This window comes from Physcomitrium patens, chromosome 12 (genome assembly GCF_059467195.1).
Source record: "Physcomitrium patens ecotype Gransden chromosome 12, ASM5946719v1, whole genome shotgun sequence".
Taxonomy (NCBI): domain Eukaryota; kingdom Viridiplantae; phylum Streptophyta; class Bryopsida; order Funariales; family Funariaceae; genus Physcomitrium; species Physcomitrium patens.
Window position 1 is genome coordinate 15381900 of NC_143421.1, and position 11501 is coordinate 15393400.

Consider the following 11501-nt stretch of genomic DNA (forward strand, 5'->3'; position numbering starts at 1 on the left):
CTTCAGCTCCATCCAGAACCTCCACGCGTGCACTTTTTCCTCTTCTCTCGAGCTCCTCTTCGTCATTGTCGCCACGGCACACACAGTGGCTATCAGTTCTTAGTCCTCGTGGTTGAGGCCTATGTGGATCCTGTGGTTTTGCTCCTTTCCTTGTCGTTGTGGTCGTGTGTTTCAGATTTTCTCTTATGCTTCTCATCATCGCGGCCCTCATGCAATCTCATGATTCTATTTTTGATTTTAAACTTTAATTTCCAAGATTCTAATTCAATTGAATTTTAATAACCTTTAATTTAATTATTTGATTAATTTAAAAATCAAAAAACATATTTAAAAAAAGTAGATTCACAACTATATAATTTTAATCTTGTTGATTTGCTCCAATGGTCACAAATTCCTCCAAAATATAAACCCTTTTTTATTTCACAAAATCCCATGTCACCTAAAATAACGATTACTTTGCAAAGCTTTTATAAAATCAATAATAATCTCAATCAAGAAAATAAATAAAAAAAGATATATTATTATATTTTAATGATATTCATACATAATACCTATAATTATTTACAAAGGTATTTAGTTTAACACATGTGTGTATTTTTTGTATCTATTATTTATTAAATATTAAAAATAAAATACTAATAATAAGCAAATAGAAGAAATTTAATAAATAGAGGATTTTTTTATAAAATGTTATAAAAAATATTTTCATATTAGTAATTTTGGTTTTGTATCTTTTATCAAAAATAATATTATTTTTTGAAATAATTTTATTGAACATTTTAATTTTTTATATTATTCAAAAATAAAATTAAAAATAAATTTTTTATTATGGATTTAAACATTATATATGTATATATATATATATATATATATATATGGAAGTTTCTTCCAAAAGTTTTGGTATAATTTGAACATAATCTTAAATAGAAAAATCAACCTTCTACATTGAAATAATAATAAAAATAGTAAAAACAACAAGATCAATTCTAGCCTCACGTATCATTCTTTTTGGTTTTGTTATCTTTGTAAAATGCAAGTCATCTTGTATCTCAGTACAACCATTTATATGTATATAAAAATTTAGGCAATGTAAGTGAAAATGTAAACCCATATCCTTAACCACATTGTGACCCTAAATAATTTTATTTTATTACAAAAAAAAGCATCAAACAAAATTTATTGGTAAGAGGAAAATTCTTAGAAAAATACAAGACCAATGACATAGTGGCAGCATGGGATTCATCCAAGGATATGACTTATTTAAGATGGAGGAAGGAAGAAGACAAAACACAATTCGCAGAGAATTTTGATTAGAGAGTACACAAAATAGTACAAAGTTACCTCGGATCATGTCCTTACTTCAAAATTATCAACTAATAGAATGAACTCTTGTGTGAAAGTTAATTGATTTCCACAAAAGACATCAAATACTAATTCCATCACTATTCTCTCATTAACCCAAGTTAGTTTCGTAAAAACATTTTCCTGGATCAAGTCTTCCTTGTTTGACTACCACAAACACAAACAAGCATGCAAAGCGACACAACACATGAAGGAGACTGAGGTTTCTGACCGTAAGTCAATGTGGGTTTTCAGAGCAAACAAAAGTAAGAATAAAACAAACTTTTATGAAAATCCTGGAGAATAAGCAACAGCAAAAGAAAGGACACGGACAACACGATGATGGCTTCCTCAATTGGGAGCAAAGCCGACCCACCTCATCAGGACCAACTTGCAGAAGCCCTGGAATACATGGAAAAAAAAAACAAAAGAAAAAAGATTAGCAATCCTCGGCGTTCCGGCTGCTACTCTTTCGCCACACAATCACTCGCTGACGGAGCCGGAAAAAAGCACCCACAATCGTAAACCTCAGTAATAAGAAAAAAAAACCGGAGAGATTCTTCTCGAATTCTCACATCTGATTTCCACAAGGGAGATGAGATGCTTATCAGGCGCTGACATGGTCCAACCCAATGATTCTCTCTCTATCAATCGGCACCAACGTCCACTGATATCGTCCACAGAGGAAAAAGATAAAAAGAATCTGCTTCATTCACCTTCACTGCATTCGAACTTGATGGTTTCCAGGCAAAGCTGTAAGCTTTAGACAGAAGACGACGAAAACAGTTCCATGAATACTGTAATTGTGACAGCTTTTCTTCAACCGAGTTATGAGAGCATTGTACCGAGATGCAGAATATATGATATCTGAGCTCACACAAACGATGATCGTACTACTTTCAAGGTGATCGATAGGGTAGCGAAATGGTAGGATTCGATGACGAAGTATTCTTATTGGATCGATATCTGGAGTGCTCGTGGGCTGATTGATATACACCATCACTTGTGCCGACATAATTAGATGATGCTTCTACCGTTTCGATACAAATAATCACATGTGGCTTTATAAGTCATTAATTGAATAATATTTTACAAATTTTCTCACTTTTTTTTTTTTTTTTTTTTTTTTTTTTGATATAATGCACTGTTTTGGAAAAAAAAAAAAAAAAAAACAAAAAAACAAAAAAAAAAGAAGAAGAAGATTGCATACAAAATTGAATTTTTCATGGAAATTATAGTTGTAAGAAAATTTTTATAATTTTTTGTAAATTATTTCTATTGGTTGCAATAGTAGAAAATACAAGAGATAAAAAAAAAAAAAAAAAAAAAAAAACTGACTATAAAATCAATAAAAATAAATGGATATGCTTTAAATTTGAATTAATTAAATTAATAAGTAATACGTAAATTAAAATAATAAAATATCTTATAAATTAATGTAATAATAAATATCACATTTTTTATTTGGTTTCTATTTTTAATAATATTATATTTTATAAATTCATATGCACAAATCATTTTTATCCTACAAGGTAAAGATGTGATTTGGATAGAAATTGACAATAGTTACTCTATTATATCTCAGTAGTATTGTAGTATTTTTATAATCAATTATAGACTTAATATTTTTTTTACATTTAATAAGATTTTTTGAAACATTTAAATCTTATACTTATGTTGCATATTATAAAGATGGAGGGAATTAGCAAAGAAAAATAAAATTGAAACCACTTTATATCTAAGGAATTATGAATCAATTGAAGGAAAACCAATCAAAAGGAAAAGTTGTGTATAGTTAGTTGATTATATTTTAATTATTAATATTTATATTAGGCTTCAAGAAAGACATGCAAAATAAAAATTGCTTGTGTGTATACTTTGATATTCAAAAATATATTGAATGAGCTTTTAAATACATTAAAATTATAATATATAATTATATATATAATTATATAAACTATACTAGATAGTTTCTAATGTGATATTTTGCTCCCATTTATCAATTTTTTTTTTTTTTTTTTTTTTTTTTTTTTTTTCAATATATCTAAAAACTTTCTATGAATTTTATAACTGATCAAAGGTATAAAATTAGATAAATTTAAAATCACAAAAATTAACAGAAAGTAAAAAAAGAAACACTTACATCTTTTGGTTTTATATCATTAAATACAATTAGAATCAAAACAAAATTATGGTGTACAAAATTAATCAAATCTTAGTGGAATTTTTATACAATCTTTTCCTTCATTTCTTTCTTTTTGTTTTTCTATTCCACCCTCTTGGCATGTTCTCAACTAAATGGGATATCACAAATACCCTTGAAAAAAGTATTAATTTATGTTGCATTGACCAGAGGCTTATTTAAGTCTCCACCAAGACAAACATTTATTCTCTAAGAACCTGTGCAACTTTAAGCATTTAATTTTTCTATGCTTGTTGATTCTGATTGATTTTAATTAATTTAGAGTTATCACAAGATTAACTAGTGTATGTACCGAAAATTACTATATTCTAGTTGTAGAAATCTTTAACATATAGGAGTCTCATATCTTTTTTTGATAGGTTTTGCATCAAAATTTAATAGATGTCATGAATTTCATTTTTTCATTTTTTATTTTTAAGATTTTGGTTTATTTAAATTTTTTAAATAAAAATTTAATATAAAAGAATTCTACATTATTGTAATTAGAATCTTTTGTTAAGAACCTACAATGATTTTTTAAATAGTTTTTTTTTATTTGTGTAGACTTTTGTCAAATTAATCTTTTATAAATATATCATACAACAAATTGGCTATGAGCATATTATAGTTTCTTAATTACCATGTTATTATTATTATTATTATTATTATTATTATAATATTTTGTATAATATTAAAATAATTTTTTATAATTCATGTTGAGTTTGGAATTTCTTTGAATTACAAGATTGATATTATATATATATATATATATATATATATATATATATATATATATATCTTTCTAGCAACATAAGAAATAATAAAATTATGTATTATTTTTTATAAATATTTATTCCCTAATTTATAGAGTTAAATGTAAAATATATAATGTTCTTTTCATAGAAATTTCCTAACAAAGTACATTTATTTTCTTTTAAGAATTAAAATCCTTGCATATGGTGCTTTATAAGTACTATTTGCATATAAAGAATCTAATCGAATCTTTACTTAAATTTTATAATCTAAATAATTAATAATTAAAATTTAGATATATTTTTATATTTATATATAAAAGCTGGACTAAAATTAAGCTTATGAATTAAATAAGAACTATAATATATGAAATAATAGATATATTTATAGTATTTATTTATTTTTTTGTTGTACATTCTATTTTTTTGAATTTTATCTCCATAAGATTTATCTTGTTTTAAAATTTATAAGTCAACATAAGAAGTAAAATAAAAAATATATTTTCTTTTCTTTTTTATTTTAATTAAAAGAATATTTTAGTTTTAAAATTAATTAATATGAAATTAAATTTAATATATAAAAATTAAAAATTTGACGAATTATTGTGGTGAATTATTTATAATTTTTAAAGAACTATTCATACATATATACATATATAATAGTAATATATTTAAACACCATATCATTAAGAATATATGAATTTATAATACTAATAAAAAATGTTAATTTGAAAACATATGCATCTTCAGATGTAGTAAAATGTAATGTTATCTAAAATATGCACAAAAAAACTAAAATGATTATACAATTTAGACAAAATTATTGTGCTTTCACATTGTAGTACATTTAACAATCATAGATAATAACACTTAATCTAAGAGTAAATTTTTGTCATTAGAATTAAATTTTATGTTATATTATGTTTTATTATAAAATGGAAATTAAAAAATTAGAAATTATATTTATTAAATTTAATATATAGTAAAGTAACCTTGAATAAAGATGCTATTATTTTTCTTTTAATTTGAAATTATCTTGGTTAATAAAATTAATGTTTTTCTACTATTAAATTTTCAAAAATATATTTATATATTACAATGACAACATAATTGTTTTTTAATGGATCAAATTAATTAAAAAATGTACCAATTTAAATTTAGATGAGACTTGTTTAAGGACAATATATATATATATATATATATATATATATATATATATATATAACTGATATTTTTTTATGGTCTTATAAAAAATACTAAATTTTTATTTCTTGTAAATTTAAAAATCAGAATAGTCCAACTTATTAAAAAATAAAAAAGACAAAGTTTAAAAATTAACCATTTGGTATAATGTCTTATTAATTTATAATATGTCTATATTTGAAGTTTAAATTAAACATAGAAATATATTCACTTTTTTACCAAGGTTTATATTTATTTTTTATTTTATTCATTAAATTTATTTTTATTTTTTATATTTACGTTTATTAAATCAAAATTAAAAAAAAAAATTCTTAAAGTAATTGGTATAATAATTTAAGTTATTTTGAGATATTAAATCAAAAGTCTTTTTAAAGCACATGAATCATTAAATTTATATGTAAAGTTCTAAGAATATTAATTTTTTATTTATTATAAAATTAATAAAAAAACCACAAATAAATAAATATAAATAAATTAAATAATATAAAATTATCTATTTTTATAATATTGAACTTGTACTTATCTTTACATTCTACTTATAATTACTTGTACACCATCATTGCTTATATTTAAGAAAGAAATAAAATATTATTCATAGTTTTTTTATATTATATTATATTTGATATATAGATAGGAAGATGTTAAATAAACTAAAGTTTTTATTAAATGAACTCACTTATTTAAACCATTATTGTACCTCTTCATTCCTAGCTCCCATTTCTCCAATTCCCAGCTTTATTCTCATTGCCCATTCCTTGTCTTGATTTTTCCAAACCCCTTCTGAGTCTATGTTCTTGTATCCTATCTCAATCTCCTATTCCTTGTCCTTAGTTCCAAATAATTATTTGTGGATCATTTCTCAGTAGCACACTTGTTATACAAGAGGTTTTGTGAGAATTTCTAAACAAATTCTAATTAAGTGCTCGACATTGCTAACCAATTAGTGATTGTAGGTAAGTCAAATAAATTTGTGCAAACCTCAGTTGTGTATTTATATAGTAAGACACTGAAAGGTAAAATTTGAAAGTTGAAAAGCTAAAGAAATGTAAGCCATGAGGCAATGTACTAACTACAAATGCAAGCAAATATTGATGTTCATGATTGGATGGCTATCATATATATTTAATAATTCTTTTGTAGGATTTTAATTAGATAACTAACTATAAGTGGAAAAAATATCTTAAATTGAGTAAATGATTTGCACCCATTTTGGACAAGATTTCTTTCAAAGGCTCATTTCTTACTTGTTTAACTAAATATTACAAAAATATGAGTTGATTCAAAAGTCTCACCCTAAAAAACTGCTTGATCTTGTCTAAGTTGAATGGTACAACTATCTTTTTAGTGTCATTTTCACTTATATTTTCTTACACTATAGGAAAATCAATTAACTTATACTTAATATATTTAAGTTCAATGAGTAGAAATATAAAAACTAGAAAGGGGGTGGGAAAGATATATAATCTATATTAGAAGTGCAAATAGAGGAGTTGGAGAGAATATACAAAAACGAGCTAGAAAAATTTGAAGAACTTAGATATAAAGAAAGCCTTGATCACAAATTGATTCTCAATTGCATAAATGAAATCTTAGAAAGAAATATAAACCTTTACTTGAATCCACAACCATGATATATTTCCATTGTAAGTAAGATGCTTTGTAGCCAATGTCTTATTAACAAAGTCTAAGATGAATTAAAGGACATGCATTGGCCTATCAATGCAACTTATAATATGTTATATATAATTTTGCAAAAAGATTTCATGTGAAAGAGTTTCTAGTGGCTTAATTTCATTGTCAAAGTTGATTCTTCCATGATAAGCTCATCCATGCCCTTTGCTATATTTTTATTTATCAAAAACTTAAGATTTCACTGTGATTCAATGTTAAGGTCTATTGCAATTTCATTGTGATTATAAATTTATTGCATTATAATTTTTAAGAACCAATTAAGATTAATAAATGTAAGAAATTAATTAAAAAGTATAGTATTGAAGAACAATCTACAAATAATTATTTGAAATTAAGGACATCAGATAGGAGACAAAAGAGTTGAGATGGGATATAAGAACATGGATAAGAGACAAGATTGAAGAAATCATGATGAGAATGGACAATGACAATAAAGTTGAGAATGTGAAAAAGGAGAGTGGGAACTGGATTTGTAGTTAGTACATTACCTCATGGCTTACAATCCACCAAATAACATCCATCCTTCTTTTGACATTCATCTCTAACCACCAAATAACATTCATCCCTCTTTCCACATTCATTCTTGACTACCAAAAAAAATCCATCCATTCTTCAACATCCATCATTTTCACCAAACGACATCCATCCCTTCCACCAAATAACATCCATCCTTTCTATCAAATGGCACACATCCCCTCTTTATACATCCATCCTTCCTTTGACATCCATCTTTGACTACCAAAAAACGTCTATCTCTCCTTCAACATCCATCCCTTCTACCAAATGACATCCATCTCTCCTTCGACATCTATCTCTTCTACCAAATGACATCCATCTCTCCTTCAACATCCATCCTTTCTATCAAACGACATCCAATCCTTCCACCAAATGATATACATCCTTTCTTTTGACATCCATTCTTCCTTTGACATCCATTCTTCCTGTGACATCCATTCTTCCTTTGACATCCATCTCTGATGTTGTGATATAATACAACTATATAGTGAAACTATAATCAAAATTAAATTTCTAATTAATATCTAATTATCTTGGTTCAATAATAATTCAAGGTATCTAAACATGGCTTTTACAAAAGCCTCTTAGTTTATTTTCTTATCTTAATAGTTAGTAAGTTGAAGGTTAGTTAGTACTTTTATCTTCTAGGCTATAAAGATTTCTTTACTACCTTAGAAAGACCATAAATTGATAAATCAAGTTAGAAGAGGTAAATAATTAATATGGTTGATACTAAGGTTAAGTTCAAAGTATGATTGGCCTAAAAAATCCTTAGGATAGGTTAGATTAATACTCAGGGGTCGACCATTTATGAGACAAGGTCGAAATCAAACATCTAGCCACTGAAACGACCACCTAGGGCAAAATAGGGTTTTATTTGAAGATCAAAGATTAGGATTTGAGAGTTAGGTTGAAGCTTCTTCGAGAGACATAAGATTGGTTTTTGTAGGATTTATTTGGACTTTGCAATTTTTATTCAAAGTCAGGATTTATATTGGCAACTTGGAATTTATGCAATGTAATTAGGGCTAGCACTCTTAGCTAATTCATAAAATTGATGTAACATCTATAGTTCAAATTTTGATATTGTTTGGTTAATTTAGTGTGCTAAGTGTGTATAAAATTTTGTAATAATCCAACAGTGTAATTAAAAGATATCTAGGTTTTGGTATAAGAATATACCAGAAGTTAGTAGTTTGGAGTTGGATAGGATTTCTATGATATCTAAAGATCTACTAATCAGATCAAGGTGAGATTTGGCATGGTGTTGGAAGACTTACAGACCTAATTTGAATTGAAGTTAATATTTGAATAAGGAGAAATTATTGCTGGAACGTTTGTATCAACTTTCAAGTTGGTGGCCAAATAACATCAATATGGTTTTTGGACATTTTCTCACAATTTGTAAGTTGGATTGACATGAATTCTTATTAAGCACATAGAAGACTTATAGTGGCATTTGTGTGCAAAATTTTGCTCCAAGTGAACGATTAGATCTCGAGCTACAATTTGCTAAAGCTTGCTGATTAGAATTAAGGTTTGCAAAGAAAGTTCGAAATTACCTAATTATTGAAGTAATAAGGCAATTGGAATTTATGCATGGTTGAGATTGCTAAAAAGAGTATTTTTAAGCACTTTGTATTGGATTTAAGCACTTTTGAATTAAAGTTCAAATTACATTCTTCTTATAAGAGTGAAACATATTAGGATTTTTGGATATTTGTAAAACACAATCCTACCTTCTACAGCCAGATGCTTGGTGCATTCCCAAATAGGACGACATGTAATATGACATCGACCACCAAAAAACATCCATCCTTCCTTTGACATCCATCTCTCTTTTAATATCCATCACTCTTTTAACATCTATTTTTTCTTTAACATCCATCCTTCTTTTAACATCCATCTCTTCCACCAAATGACATACATCTCCTTCTTTGACATCCATCCTTCTATCAAATAACATACATCTCCTCTTTTGACATCCATCCCTCCTTCGACATCCATCTCTCCTTTGACATCCATCCTCGACCACCAAGAAACATCCATTCCTCCTTTGACATCTATCTCTTCTACCAAATGATATACATCCTTTTTTCTAACATCCACCATTCTTTTAACATCCATCATTTCCACTAAATGATATCCATCCCTTCTACCAAATGACGTACATCTCCTCCTTTGACATCCATCCCTCCTTCGATATCCATCCCTGACAATTAAGAAATATCCATTCTTCCTTCGACATCCATCTCTTCTACCAAATGATATACATCCCTTCCTTTGATATTCATCCCTCCTTCAACATCCATCCCTTCTTCTACCAAATGACATACATCCTTTCTTCTAACATCCATCCCTCTTCTAACATCTATCTTTTCCACCAAATGACATCCATCCCTTCTACCAAATGACATCCATCCCTTCTACCAAATGACATACATCTCCTCCTTTGACATCCATCCCTCTTTTGACATCCATCCTCGACCACCAAGCAACATCCATTCCTCTTTCGACATCCATCTCTTCTATCAAATAACATACATCCCTTCCTTTGACATCCATCTCTTCTTTGACATCTAATCCATCCCTTCTACCGAACAACATCCATCCCTTCTACCAAACAACATCCATCCCTTCTACCGAACAACATCCATCCCTTCTACCAAACAACATCCATCCCTTCTACCGAACAACATCCATCCCTTCTACCGAACAACATCCATCCCTTCTACCAAACAACATCCATCCCTTCTACCGAACAACATCCATCTTTTCTTCGACATCCATCATTGACTACCAAGAAACATCCATCCCTCCTTTGACATCCATTCCTCCTTCGACATCCATCCCGGACCAAGCAACATCCATCCCTCCCAAACCAAACAACATCCATCCCTCCTTCGACATCCATCCCGGACCAAGCAACATCCATTCCTCCTTCGACATCCATCCCGGACCAAGCAACATCCATCCCTCCTTCGACATCCATGCCGGACCAAGCAACGTCCATCCCCGACCACCAAGCAACATCCATCCCTGACCACCAAGCAACAACCATCCCTTCTTCGACATCCATCCCCGACCACCAAGCAACATCCATCCCTCCTTCGACATCCATTCCTCCTTCGACATCCATCCCGGACCAGGCAACATCCATCCCCGACCACCAAGCAACATCCATCCCTGACCACCAAGCAACATCCATCCCTGACCACCAAGCAACATCCATCCCTGACCACCAAGCAACATCCATCTCTGACCACCAAGCAACATCCATCCCTGACCACCAAGCAACATCCATCCCTGACCACCAAGCAACATCCATCCCTGACCACCAAGCAACATCCATCCCTGACCACCAAGTAACAACCATCCCTTCTTCGACATCCATCCCCGACCACCAAGCAACATCCATCCCTCCTTCGTCATCCATCCCTTCCACCAAACGACATCCATCCCTTCCACCATATGACATATATTCCCTCCTTTCACATCCATCCCTCCTTCGACAGCATCCCCTCCCACTGAACGACATTCATCCATTCCGACTCCACAAGCTTAAACGGAAAAGCCAGTTTGAAGAAGCATCCGCGAGAATTTTAGTTTAAATCAGTGGGCCCGTCACTGCGCTAGATTCTGTGCAGCTTTTGTGATGCAGCTTTGTTTGTTTTTGTTTGTGTGTTTGTGTGTTTGTGTGTTTTTTTTTTTTTTTTTTTTTTTTTTTTTAATTCTTTTCTTTTCGCAGTGTGGTCCTTGTGACGATGGAGCTGATTCTCACTGCTTCGCTCTATCTCTCTCACTTTCTCTCACTC